The sequence below is a fragment of the Chelonoidis abingdonii genome, chromosome 24, assembly GCF_003597395.2.
Source record: "Chelonoidis abingdonii isolate Lonesome George chromosome 24, CheloAbing_2.0, whole genome shotgun sequence".
NCBI lineage: Eukaryota > Metazoa > Chordata > Testudines > Testudinidae > Chelonoidis > Chelonoidis abingdonii.
This window is the reverse complement of record NC_133792.1, coordinates 6644743-6656743: the sequence shown is the minus strand read 5'-3', so window position 1 is coordinate 6656743 and position 12001 is coordinate 6644743.

The window sequence follows — 12001 nt, the reverse complement described above, 5'->3', positions numbered from 1 at the left end:
CATTTTATTGTTGAACTAAAATGTTTTTTTACTAAACTGAGGCATAGAGCTCACACCCAAACATGCGTAGATATCCTGATAAAACCTGAGAATTGGCTCTTAATATGAGATAAAAAATATAAATACAGCAAATTTAAATCCAAAAGCCACATTGGTTATATTCATTCATATTAATCGTAATTCAGCAATATGATCTCACTGTCTTTGTTCCATAGTGTGAGTGCTTCTTACCTACATTTCTTGTGCAGGTTTAGCGAAAGTTTATTTCCAACATCATATTTAGGTTTAAAACTTGTAATGATCACAAGAAATTGTCAAATTGCCATTAGCCTTGATTTTCAATTAGTTGTGCATTCCAGACTGAGAAGTCTAGTTTCTGCCTGTAGAATTCACTAAAGTTCTTTGACAAAACATAAGGAACTTCAAAAACAATTTTCAGTAGAAGCGCTTTGAAAATGCAGGTGGGATTGCAGAATGGGTACAAATGGCATGCAAATTTACTAGATTTTATAATAAATCTGAATTCATAGAAAAGCGAATTAATCATCTTCAATTATTTTGACCTCTGCCCATAATTTTGGAGGCAGTATCCAGCTACTTGGTTGGTGCAGCTGTGTAGGGACCAGCTGGAATAAGAGTAATGAAATACTTAATGTGACATACTTTCATACAGTGTGTAGTTTTGTGGATGTACAGACCTAATCTTTAACTGATATTAATCTGCTCTCAAGTGGAACATTTTTTTCTTACCGTGGGGAAATCACAGCAGATATGGACTAAAACTCCGAGATCTCGCACTGCGTACAATTCTGGACAATTTGGGTGGGAAGTTCGAGCCAAACTGAATTTGCAAGGTGGGCCATCTCTCATATCTAACCTCATTATATTAATTTCCTCCCCAAAAGCACTTGAGAGAAACAGTCAACATTTAAAAAACAGATCCAGCCAGAAGTCTTTACAGCACGTTCCCTTGATGAAGGGGTGGTAGCATCTGCAGTGGCAAGGGAGGATAGCTATGCAGGACACCAGCCTGGTTTTTAGAGCATTTTAGAATTTCCATTCCCTGAGTGTCTGGAGATGGATTTGATGGCAGAAGTGACAAGCTTGGTGTCTCAGGAAGAGGAGGGAGCCACCCAGTGCTCTCTCCACAATGCTGATCTCTTCCCTTCACCTGTGTACCAGTGAGTGCCTGGGGCACCTCAGTTAGCACGGCACCTCTCCAGCTATCAGTGGTGGTCACAGGTGGAAATGGATGAGAAATGATAAGTGAAAAATAGTGGCTACCAAAAGGTGGATATTTTCTCCCCTCAAGCAGGGGAGACCCTGTCCACAAAAACACAGAATGTGTATTAAAATATATATATGTATGTATATGGAGAAAAACCATTTAAGGGCTTGCCTGCATGAACATTTAGTTTGCAGCACGATGTGGTGCAAATCTACCTCACAATAGCCTGCCACTCATTAAGTATCCATGTGGCCCCTGCTGATGGACACTAACAGTTCATTAGTGGGCTTCAACCTACTCCCCTTTCAATGTGCACTAATGAACTGTTAGGTGTCAGGAGAGTCCACGGTTAGTGCGTGTCAGGTGAGCGAGGGGTAGGTTCACACCCCAGCTTGCCGTAAACTAAATCTTCACATGGACAAGAGTCCTTTGTAGCCTGATCAGCACTCAAAACTCCATATTCATCCCAGTGCACCCAGCAGTCTTTGAGAAACTGGCTACCAATGCAAAGCATTGCTGTCTGGGACAGCACACAGACTGGCTTGACAGGGACTGATGCATGGCATCAACATGCTTTTATATGGCTCATCCAGAGAGAAAAAAACCTGACAAAATAGCTCTGGGCGGACACTGAAAATAACCTCAGTACGAGATCAATTTTTCTACAGGTCTCCTGTCATGTGACAGTTCCACAGCTCCGCTTTCTCCCCCCACCCTCCCAGGTCTGTTACTTATCATAAAAGAGACCAACAGCAACAGAGGGAAGTTGGAAGCTTCAAAATAAGTCTGGAAAAGGAAACGACAGACCTGTTTACTGCGGGTGAGTCCAACAGTTGCTACGTTTACATGATACCACTTGGTTAGAACCATTGTTCGTTGCTAATACACTGATGCCTAGAGGCCTCAATCAAGGTCAAGACCCTACTGGGCTGTACAGACACACAGTAAGAATCAGTTCCTGCCCTAAAAAGCTTAGACTGTCTAGGCAAGAGACACACAGAGCGGGAGAAAGGGAGCATTATAACCATATCGAGAAACACTGACAAGGCTTGTATCTCATTCATCTGGGCAGGTGTCTGTCTGCACAAACCACTGCGGTTATGCAGAGTAAAGAAGGGAGGGTTTTCTGGGCAGCTCTTCCCATGGTTGGTGCTGGTCTCTGCAATGGCAGCTCCACCCTGTCTTCTCTCCCTCTTCTCTTCTTTTGAGTTTCATCACTTGCAACTGTGATGAGCAATAAAGCACAGGTACAATCTCCACCTCGTCACACTCAATTTCTCAATTGTGGGGCTAGTTTCTCCACTGTGGCTCTTCACAAGTTCTGAGGTGAGATTCACAGTATCAAACCCATAGTAACTCCTCTGTTTAATATGTCTGGATTTCCTTCATAGATTGCTCTTGCAGAGCAAAGTTTCTCCAGGTGGTGACCCATTTTTATGAAGCATGATGTAAAACACCTAAACCTGATGGACTGAATGTTAAAGCCTCAAAGTTACAAATCCACCTTTCATATTCCTGAGGCCAAAGAATCAAACTGGCTTTAACTCAAGGAACTCCTTGGTATCATGTCACTATCTTTCATCAGTTGCACCAGAGCTCAGGAAGAAGCAATTGTAGATTTACTCTAGTCTGACTAAGCGGTTCTCAACATTTGAGGTCCAAGATACTGTTGCTCAAGAGACCCCCAACTTTGCAAACAAATCAGAATATAAAGTTTGATTCTAATATACTCAGAGAACCTAGATTTGCAGATCCAAGCCCACAAACTCTTCAGGTATTTTTAATCTGGATCCAGACCAGAATTTTGAGCCTGAGCCCCTCTCTCAGTATCTATTAATTGAATACCAATATATATTTTCCCCCCAGATTAACAGAATTTGGGATTGTTCTGTCTTCCTCTGCAGCCACAGGTCACTTGCTAGGCTCACCTGGGCATATCTCATTTAAAATCAATCCCCACCATTGCCGGGACCTCAGCTACTGGTGTACCTTGGACCCTCCTGTTCTCTGCCTGTTGTACGCAATAGTACCCTGAGGGCTGTAATACTTTGGTCTAATTTTGGTAGTTGGGCTTGGTGTGGGGGCAGTTGGGTAGCATTTAGTGGTTATGATATACAGGAGGGCAGACTAGATCTGGTGGTCCCTTCTGGCCTTAAACTCTATGGTTGGAGTAGATCAATGTGATGAGTACACTCCTCCCAATGTGACCTCTGCCCATTCTGGGTAGAAGTGAAGTCATGGGTGGGGAAAAGAAAATCACCTCCCTTTTGAAGTGAGAGACAAATCACATTTTTACTCTTGGGGGAATTCTGCACTACTGCGCACGTACAGAATTCATGTGCGATTCAGATTTTTTTCTCCACAAAAATAAATTCTGCCAGAGAAGTGTTGCGGGTATTCCTTTCGCTCGCCAGAGGCTGCTGTGGTACAGTGACAGAGCAGCCACTCCCTGGCGGGAGCAACCTCAGCTAGGGATAGGGAAGAGAAGAGGCTGTGTTCTTCACAGGGCCCTGCCCAGGGGTCAGGTCAGGAGGCATGGGATATAGGGGGAGGACAGACAGCGTGAGGCTCATAGGCTGGGGTGAGGGCTGAATGGGAGAACGGATGCAGGGACACATGGGGAGAGGAGGGTGGCTGAGCACAGGTGCAAGGACACAAGGAGATGGGGCGGATGTGCCTGACTGAATGAGAGAGGATAGGGGTTAGCCTGGGTCTGCATGGGGGAGGCTTCCCCACTCCCTAACAATCCTAATCCTAAAAAAACCCACTATTCCATACTTTTCCCAGCCACACACAACAACCCTCCAGGTTCACTCCCAGGCTCCTTCCCTCTCCCTCAGATCCTTCATTACTCCTGACTCCCCGAAGTCTTTGCATGGCTTTGGAGGGGTGTGGGAAATATTAACATGCCTAGTAAATAATCTGTCAAAAACATTTCCTGAATCTATTTGTTGTCTGTATTGTTATAGGCATACTTGTTGCTAGATATTTTGAAATAAATTACCAAAATAATTGTAACTGATGATTATAGTGTTACTTTGACAAATACATCATGTGGAAACTTAAAAATATTGTGCACAGAATTTAATTTTTGGTGCAGAATTTCCCCAGGAGTAACATTTTCTATGCTGTTGGCAAACTCCAGCATTCTCCTGGGAAAGGAGGGATGGTCCTGTGGTTAGGGCACTAGCCTGAGACTCAGGAAACCTCTGTTAAATTGCTTGTTTCACCACAGACTTCCTGTGTGACCTTGAGCAAGTCACTCACTTAGTCTCTCTGAGCCTCAGTTCCCTGCCTGTGAAATGGGGATAGATAGATATATCTCCATTAATTTAACTTTTTGCCTAGAACTGGAAGGAACCCTAAAGGGTCATGGAATCCCGCCCTCTGCCTTCACTAGCAGGAACAAGTACTGATTTTTGCCCCAGATCCCTACGTGGCCCCCTCAAGGATTGAACTCACACCCCTGGGTTTAGCAGACCAATGCTCAAACCACTGAACTATCCCTCCTGTCCTACCTCACAGAATGGTGTTAAGACAAGCAAAGAAAAGATTGTGAGCTGCTCCAATACTAGGGTGACCTAATATCGATAACTAAAAAGCAAATACCCGCATTGAAAAACAGCCAAGCATCTAACTGACACCACACAGAAGATTTTAAATTTTCACTGTGACATTCTTTAGAAAAATGAAAGAATTTTGTCCACATTTCGCAGAAGTCACTTTTGAGCATGGGACCCTCCCTCTGCCTCCTCGCCAGCTACGCTGGCTTCAGTGGGACGTAAGTCGACATATTAAATTACTAGACTAGTACCCTTTTGTTACTCGTCGTTTCATCATCATGGGAATACTTGACTTGTGGCATCAAAAGTTTAGCCCCAAGGGTTTTGGGGCCTTGCAAAAATATAAACTACAGTACGTAGCCCAGTGCTAACCAGATCTTAGGAGCACCCAGCATATTAACTGCTGCAAGGAAAGGCCAAGCTGACCCATACTTTTTCACAAAGTACAGTAGCACTTGCTGGCCCACCATTATATTGCTTCATAAAAGTGAAGTCTTTTCATATTTTTTGCTGGGGATATTTTTGTTGTCTGAGTGTCACAATATATTAAAAGGACACTGACCATTTGAAACGTGCTCAGTTCTGTACTGCCCGCCCCATGTGTGGGGAGGAAAAAAAAAAGTCAAGACCCCAAAACCCATGAGACTTTAAGCCAATCATGCAACTTCTTTACAAAAATAATACATTTGAGGGTCTTTTATTTGCCTTTTGTGTTTTGAGACTTTAGGGTCCACATTTTTTGAGCTTTTCTCTGCAAATGTGAGGACTAGAAACTTATTCTTTTATAAAAATTAATGCTGACATCCCGTGTGATGGTAGCACTCCAGAAGCTGAGGCTGTAAGAGAAACACCAGATATTACAAGACTCAAGATAAAATTGAGAGAACTGACAACACTGTCAGTTAAATAAAAATGAACCAGAAGTAGGTAGTATCAGCTCATATAACCACCCGTGAATCCCCTCTGGAAATTATTGTAATTTTACAGTTGCTCTGTCCCAGTTTTTAAAATTTGTTTCCCCAGTTTCAGCGTGAAAGACTCACAGACAACAAGGAAACTGATTAACATATTTATCCTCCACTCTTGCTGCAAGGCATTAAAGGAAAAGTTTCTTTCCCCATTTACTCTGTGCATTTGACAGCACTCTGAGTACAGTTTCTTTGTTTTCCCATGTGCCATTAGTTAAAGATTATGAGGTGCTCAGATTCTACAGTAACAGAGGCCACAGAGGCAGAGTGCTGGGACTGGAACAGGATAGTTTTGGAGACCCGGACTTCAAAAGGGCCTTTATGGAACTCTGTGCTAAGTTTGTCCCACCCCAGAACACCAGAGTGAGACTAGGTCACTCGTGACCCACTCCCTCCTGCATTTGCCCCAGCCATGCTCCACCTCTGCTCTGCTCATGGCCTGCCTGCACCCAGGGCTACCGGAGCAGCATGTGAGAATAGCAACGTCAGTTGTGTGCCTAGGGCACTCCTGCACTGGGGATAGTCCACCAGGGATGCCTTCTGTCTCCTTCAGCCCAGCCTAACTGAGAGGGGCTGCAGCTGAGTGACGAATCAAGCCCTGGATCTGCTACCTCAGAACAGGTTTCCTTTGCCCTCCGAACATTCATTTCCAAATGATTTAGAACAATGCTAGCAACTGTCAAGCTACAAGCAAACATTCAGCTAAAGCAGCAGCTCTTTAAACTGCACCTGCTTTTCCTTTATCAAACGGACATCAGAAAGATCTGGAAATGTAATAAGCCAGCTCCCCAGCTCAGCAAGAGGGTGATCAGCCAACACCTATTAACATATGCTTCTGACAGTGAAGCAACAGCATTGCTTCACCACAGAGACAAATGCAAGAGGATGCAGGCCAGTGCTGCCATCTCCTCCCCTAAAGCCCATGCATACTGCTTGACATCCTATTGCTCCCACACACCGAGTATCCACAAATGCTTGTCTGCTGTATCTGCCAGGATCCGAGTCTGGGTATTCCAGGGAGGAGAACCATGGAGACTAGCACTGAGAGGACTGGGGCAGACAGACATGTTCCCTGGCCTTATCAGCACAAACACCTATTGGCTTATGCTAGAGCAGCCTGAGAAGGAGCTAGAATTTACCAATGTACATTGCCAAAGAGCCACAGTAAAACATCAGCAGCCCCCTCTCCCGCCCACCACCTCCTGCCCACTGGCAATCAGTCAGCACCTCCCTGTCCCTCCCCTTGCCTCCTGCCTGCTGCAATCAGCTATTTCACAGTGCACAGGAGGCTCTGGGATGGAGGGGGGAGGAGCAAGTGAGCAGCAGGCTCAGGGGAGGGGGCAGAAAGGGGCAGGGCCTTGGGGTAAGGGGTGGAATGGAGGCAGGGCCCGGGGTTGAGCAGTGGAAAGTTGGCACCTGTAGCTCCAGCCCTGGAATCAGCACCTATACAAGGAGCTGCATATTAAACTTCTGAAGAGCCACAGGTTGGCCATCCCTGCACTAGATCCTTTGCTCTTTGGACTTAGGGCGGGAGGAGACTGGGTTGAGGACCCTCATGCACTTGTTTTGGATCAGGCCAAGGGCCTGTCCCGCCCCTCAGGACTTGTGCAGCCTGCTGATTGGAGTGAGGAGGTTTTCACTTGATATAAAACACAGGGCGAGTATTTAAACAGGAACAGGAAGTGGTCTGGAGGGTCTCAGATGACAGGTGGAGGCACTTTTCTCCCTCTTCCTCCCAGTTCCATGATGAGAAGCTGGAGATTTAAGGCTCTAACTTCAACATAGAACATTGTCCCTTTAGAGAGACAATGTTTTAATTTAACTTAGGATCATTTTTTGCTTTGTTTTATAAGCTCAATGCTGCAGCCTTGAACCAGGGTGGGACTGGGTTTGTTTCTGCTGCAGGATGTCCTACGTCTCTGTTGGATGGGCATCAGAGCACATCCAGCACCAACCTGCATTGCCTGCCTCCATGTCCCTTCGAATGGGTTTGTATTGTTCTGATTCTCCCAAAACGTTGAATGACTCGTACTTGGCAAAGCAGGTCCTGTTTTCGACGTCCCTGAGGTCAAGACGCAGCTCGTTATTTCCTGGTGAGCACAGGAGTAATGTGAAATATTCACTACATGCCATGAACACTTTGCACAATGCTGGGTTTCTTTGTGGTGACCCTCACCCACCTGGGTTTGACTCACCAGCCTGTCACCCCTGTGCTGACTGTGGGACTGCCTTAGCTAACCTAGTTTCCATCTCCCACTCTCATCTTTCCAATAGCAAACAGAACCCACATCTAACACCCTTCTCCCAGGCAGATCAGAATCTATAGCATCCATCCCTCTATGGCCTCCACCAGCACCGATCCAGTGGCAAGCCAACAAGACACAAATGCAGTTTTTGTCCTGGTTCCATTGGTTCACATGAGACTCCCTGACCAGAGCTTTGGACAGAATTCTGGATGTCAGGGTCAAATGGGAGCTGGAGGGAACCATCAGGAACAAGGGGAAGGGCAGGGAGAGGGAAGGTGACAAAACATTGCTGAGCAGACCTGCAAAGGCTGGGTGCCTTGTGGAATCCTACAATGGAGCTGGATATTCAGCTACGTGCTAACTCTTCTGGCCAGCAAGGCTTGCTTGTATGATCTTGGGCAAGTTACTTCATGTCTTTGTGCCTTGGTTTATGCGTAGTGATACTTGGTAAAGCACTTTGAGATCTACCAATGAACATTACTATCTAAGACAGGGGTAGACAACCTATGGCAAACATGCTGAAAGCAGCACACGAGCTGATTTTCAGTGGCACACTGCCCAGGTCCTGGCCACTGGCTCGGGGCACTCTGCATTTTAAACTTAATTTTAAATGAAGCTTCTTAAACATTTTAAAAACCTTACTTACTTTACATACAACAACAACAGCTTAGTTAAATATTTTAGACTTATAAAAAGAGACTTCCTAAAAATGTTAATGTATGACTGGCATGTGAAACCTTAAATTAGAGTGAATAAATGAAGACTTGGCACAGCACTTCTGAAAGGTTGCCGACCCCTGATCTAAGAGCTACAGGAATTGTTGTGATCACTCTAAGTCATGTTACAAAGCGGTTGGCAGGAAGGAGCTCTTAAGAAAAAGTAAGCCAGTAATTTCTTTACCAAGTGATGTCAGCATGAGACTAGTACCGTTTCCCAACCAAAATTCCGGCAGCTGTCTCCCAAAACCTCTCTTCTATGAATCCCAGTTACAATGGCCCATCCGTCCATTTCTAGAAAACCTGCAGGGGAAAAAGGTGAGAGGTTAGTCACATTCATTTTTGTTTTCTGTGACTAGCAGCTCAGGTCCCTCCAGGGCAAGTTGCTCATAACATGTATATTACGATCAGAATTACCCAGCCCATCATTTTAACTTTCTTGTCATGAGCTCTTCTAGAGAGGAGAGAATTTTCAACGGGCCACATCTTGAGATCCTTATTCAATTTCCTTCTTTGGGCATATTCTAGTTCTATTCTGTGAGAACTTGCTTCAGGAGTTTCCAAGTTAAAAAATATATCAGGCAAACTTCCACTGTACAGACCTGTAATTTGGCCGAGTTAATATTGAATGAGGATCTCAAGATTTGGGCCAGTATAAACTAAAGTTGAGAAAAGCCAAATCTACCCACAATTACAAAAATTCAATTCTATTCAATACTGGGTTGCTCATGTAACTCCCATGCTCTTATACAAACAAGATTTTATTGTTCCAAATTAAGGGAGGGCAGTGGTGGGGAAGAGGAATAGATTTGTTGGAAGATTGCAAAGTCAAGCACTCAAAGTTAGGGCATGTAAGAATGGCCATGCTGGGTCAGACCAAAGGTCCATATAGCTCAGTGCCCTGTCTTCCAACAGTGGTCAAAATCAGGTGCCCCAGAGGGAACGAACAGAACAGTAACCATCAAGATTTAAGATGCAACCTTAATCAGGTCTCTTTTGAGTCCAATTTGTGAGTTGAATTAGGCACAGAACTCACGGGGGGAAATGTTATTTGATTTGTGTCATTACATTGCTCAGGGGTGTGAAAAAGCCACACACAGACACAGACGAGCGACGTAAGTTACATCAACTTAAGCCGTGTCTTCGTCAGATGTGCTGCAGCGACGCAGCTGCGCCAATGTAGCCTTGCCGTGTAGACTAGCCCTGAGTGTATAGGTTAAACCTCCTATTTATAACACTAGTACAAACTTGTCATCCAACCCAGCAGATGACACTCGGATATACGCACACGGAGCACAGCTGCTGCTGAGTAAGAAGGGGCACTACCTAGTCAATGTTCAGTACAGAACCACGTTTTAAAGCACTGGCGTGAGTGTACCAGAAAAAAATCCCTTCTGACTGCAATGTGCTTTCCCAACATGTCTCTAAGCTTCATAACCGATGTGGGACCTGACGAGTGCAACGCTTAATGTCATCACCGTGCCAACGTGCAGCCAGCCAAGTGTTACAACAGCAGGATTAGAACTTACAAATATCACTAATTTACAACCCATCATTCAGATTTAAACCAGGACTGTGGAAATCTTTCAGTTCTTCCCATTTAAATAAAAAAATACCACTATGGAAAAGCTAGGGGGGCTCCACGCAGGCTAAAGATGTTCAGTGACTTTGCACTCAATTGTTATTTGTCCTGCCGTGCACGTCAGTGGCCCAGTCACGGACCTGGAAGCCAGCATACTCGGTGCTGCACAGACACAAAACAAAGACATCCCTTCCCCAAGGAGCTGACAACTTAAGGTTCCACTCCACAGTGGGATAAAGGACACGGGACACGCCACCACAGATGAAATACTGCTCCAGGCACAGAGCCTCACATCACAAGAGATGTAAATATTGTTGCCCCTTTTTGTCCTGAGCGGTTCGCCAAGACTCAGGGCTTTGCTGGAGTGTCTTTGTTAGGAGGAGAAATGATTGATGCAAATCAGGTATTTCTTTGGTGCGGTTCTGGTTGCCTACAGAGCATGTACACAAAGCCCCGCTTCCTGGAACACAGCAGAATCAAACTGCCGGCAGTTTCCTTGTTCAGAAATCCGGGTCTGTTTTCCAACATTCCTGTGCCCAAAAGAAGTTCTCTTGGCTTCCTCTAGTGCCACTCACCATCGATTCTCTGGCTTTCTGCACACACAGACACAGCTGTGTCCAGAGAGTCACCCAGGACCTGCATTTGTAGTCAGTTCCCAGGAAAGCTCTTAGCTAACCATCTGCCATGCAGCTCCTTGCCTTGGGTGCCTGTGACCCTAGGCCCCTACTCCCCTGTATTCATACCTTACACACCACTGCCTTGTGAGGTGTCATTTTAAAACTCATAACTCACAGGTTGATGCCATTGTGAAATGCATGTGTTAGCGTTATATGTGAAGTTATAGATTTCCTCTGTATGATGTTACTAGAACATGTTTAAGACCAGACGGACTAACCTAGATAAAGGTGATACACAGGTCTGTCCTAGACAAAGGAAAGTGGGTTTACCTCAGTTACAGCAAGCTAAACTAGTAGGGGTTCCCTTCTTGCTCCCAAACTTGAGACAGAGAATTAATATGGCTCCTGCACCCAGAAAGACACAGGAGACGGAATCCCCAGGAGGCTTTCCTGGCTTGTAAGACAAAGACAGTTCCTTTGGGGATAAGGAACAGATTTCATCCTTATCCTTCACCTTAGGAGACAACGGAATCAAGGGATTGGATCTCTGATGGATCCTGGCCAGCGTGGCCAGTAAAAGCTGGAAAAGGAAATCGGGTGAGAAATCATTTTGAACAGACTATCTTGCTAGAATATGTTTGGCTTTTAGAAGCATGGTCTCCTTTTTAGATGTTCATAACCATTTCTACCTGTATCCCTGCTGCTTGGCGTCACTTAACCTATGTCCTTTTGTGACTAGATTTGTTTTATTTCTATTATAAACCAACTCATTTCTGTGCCTGAAGGGAAGGGTGCACTTACCCCAGTTAAGCTAAGAAGCTGTTCCCTTTAAGAGAACAGCAAACGTAATATCAATTTGTGAATGAACAGTGATATGGGCTTGTCGTAAATAGATAGCTAAGGGTTAATGTTTCTTTCACCTGTAAAGGGTAAACAAAGAGAACCAAAACACCTGACCAGAAGGCCAATCAGGAAACAGGATTTTTCAAAGCTGAGGGAGGGAATGTTTGGGTCTGTGTCTTTTGTCTGGCTCTCAGCTATGAGAGGGGTCTTTTTCTATTTTCAAGCTTCTAATCTTCAG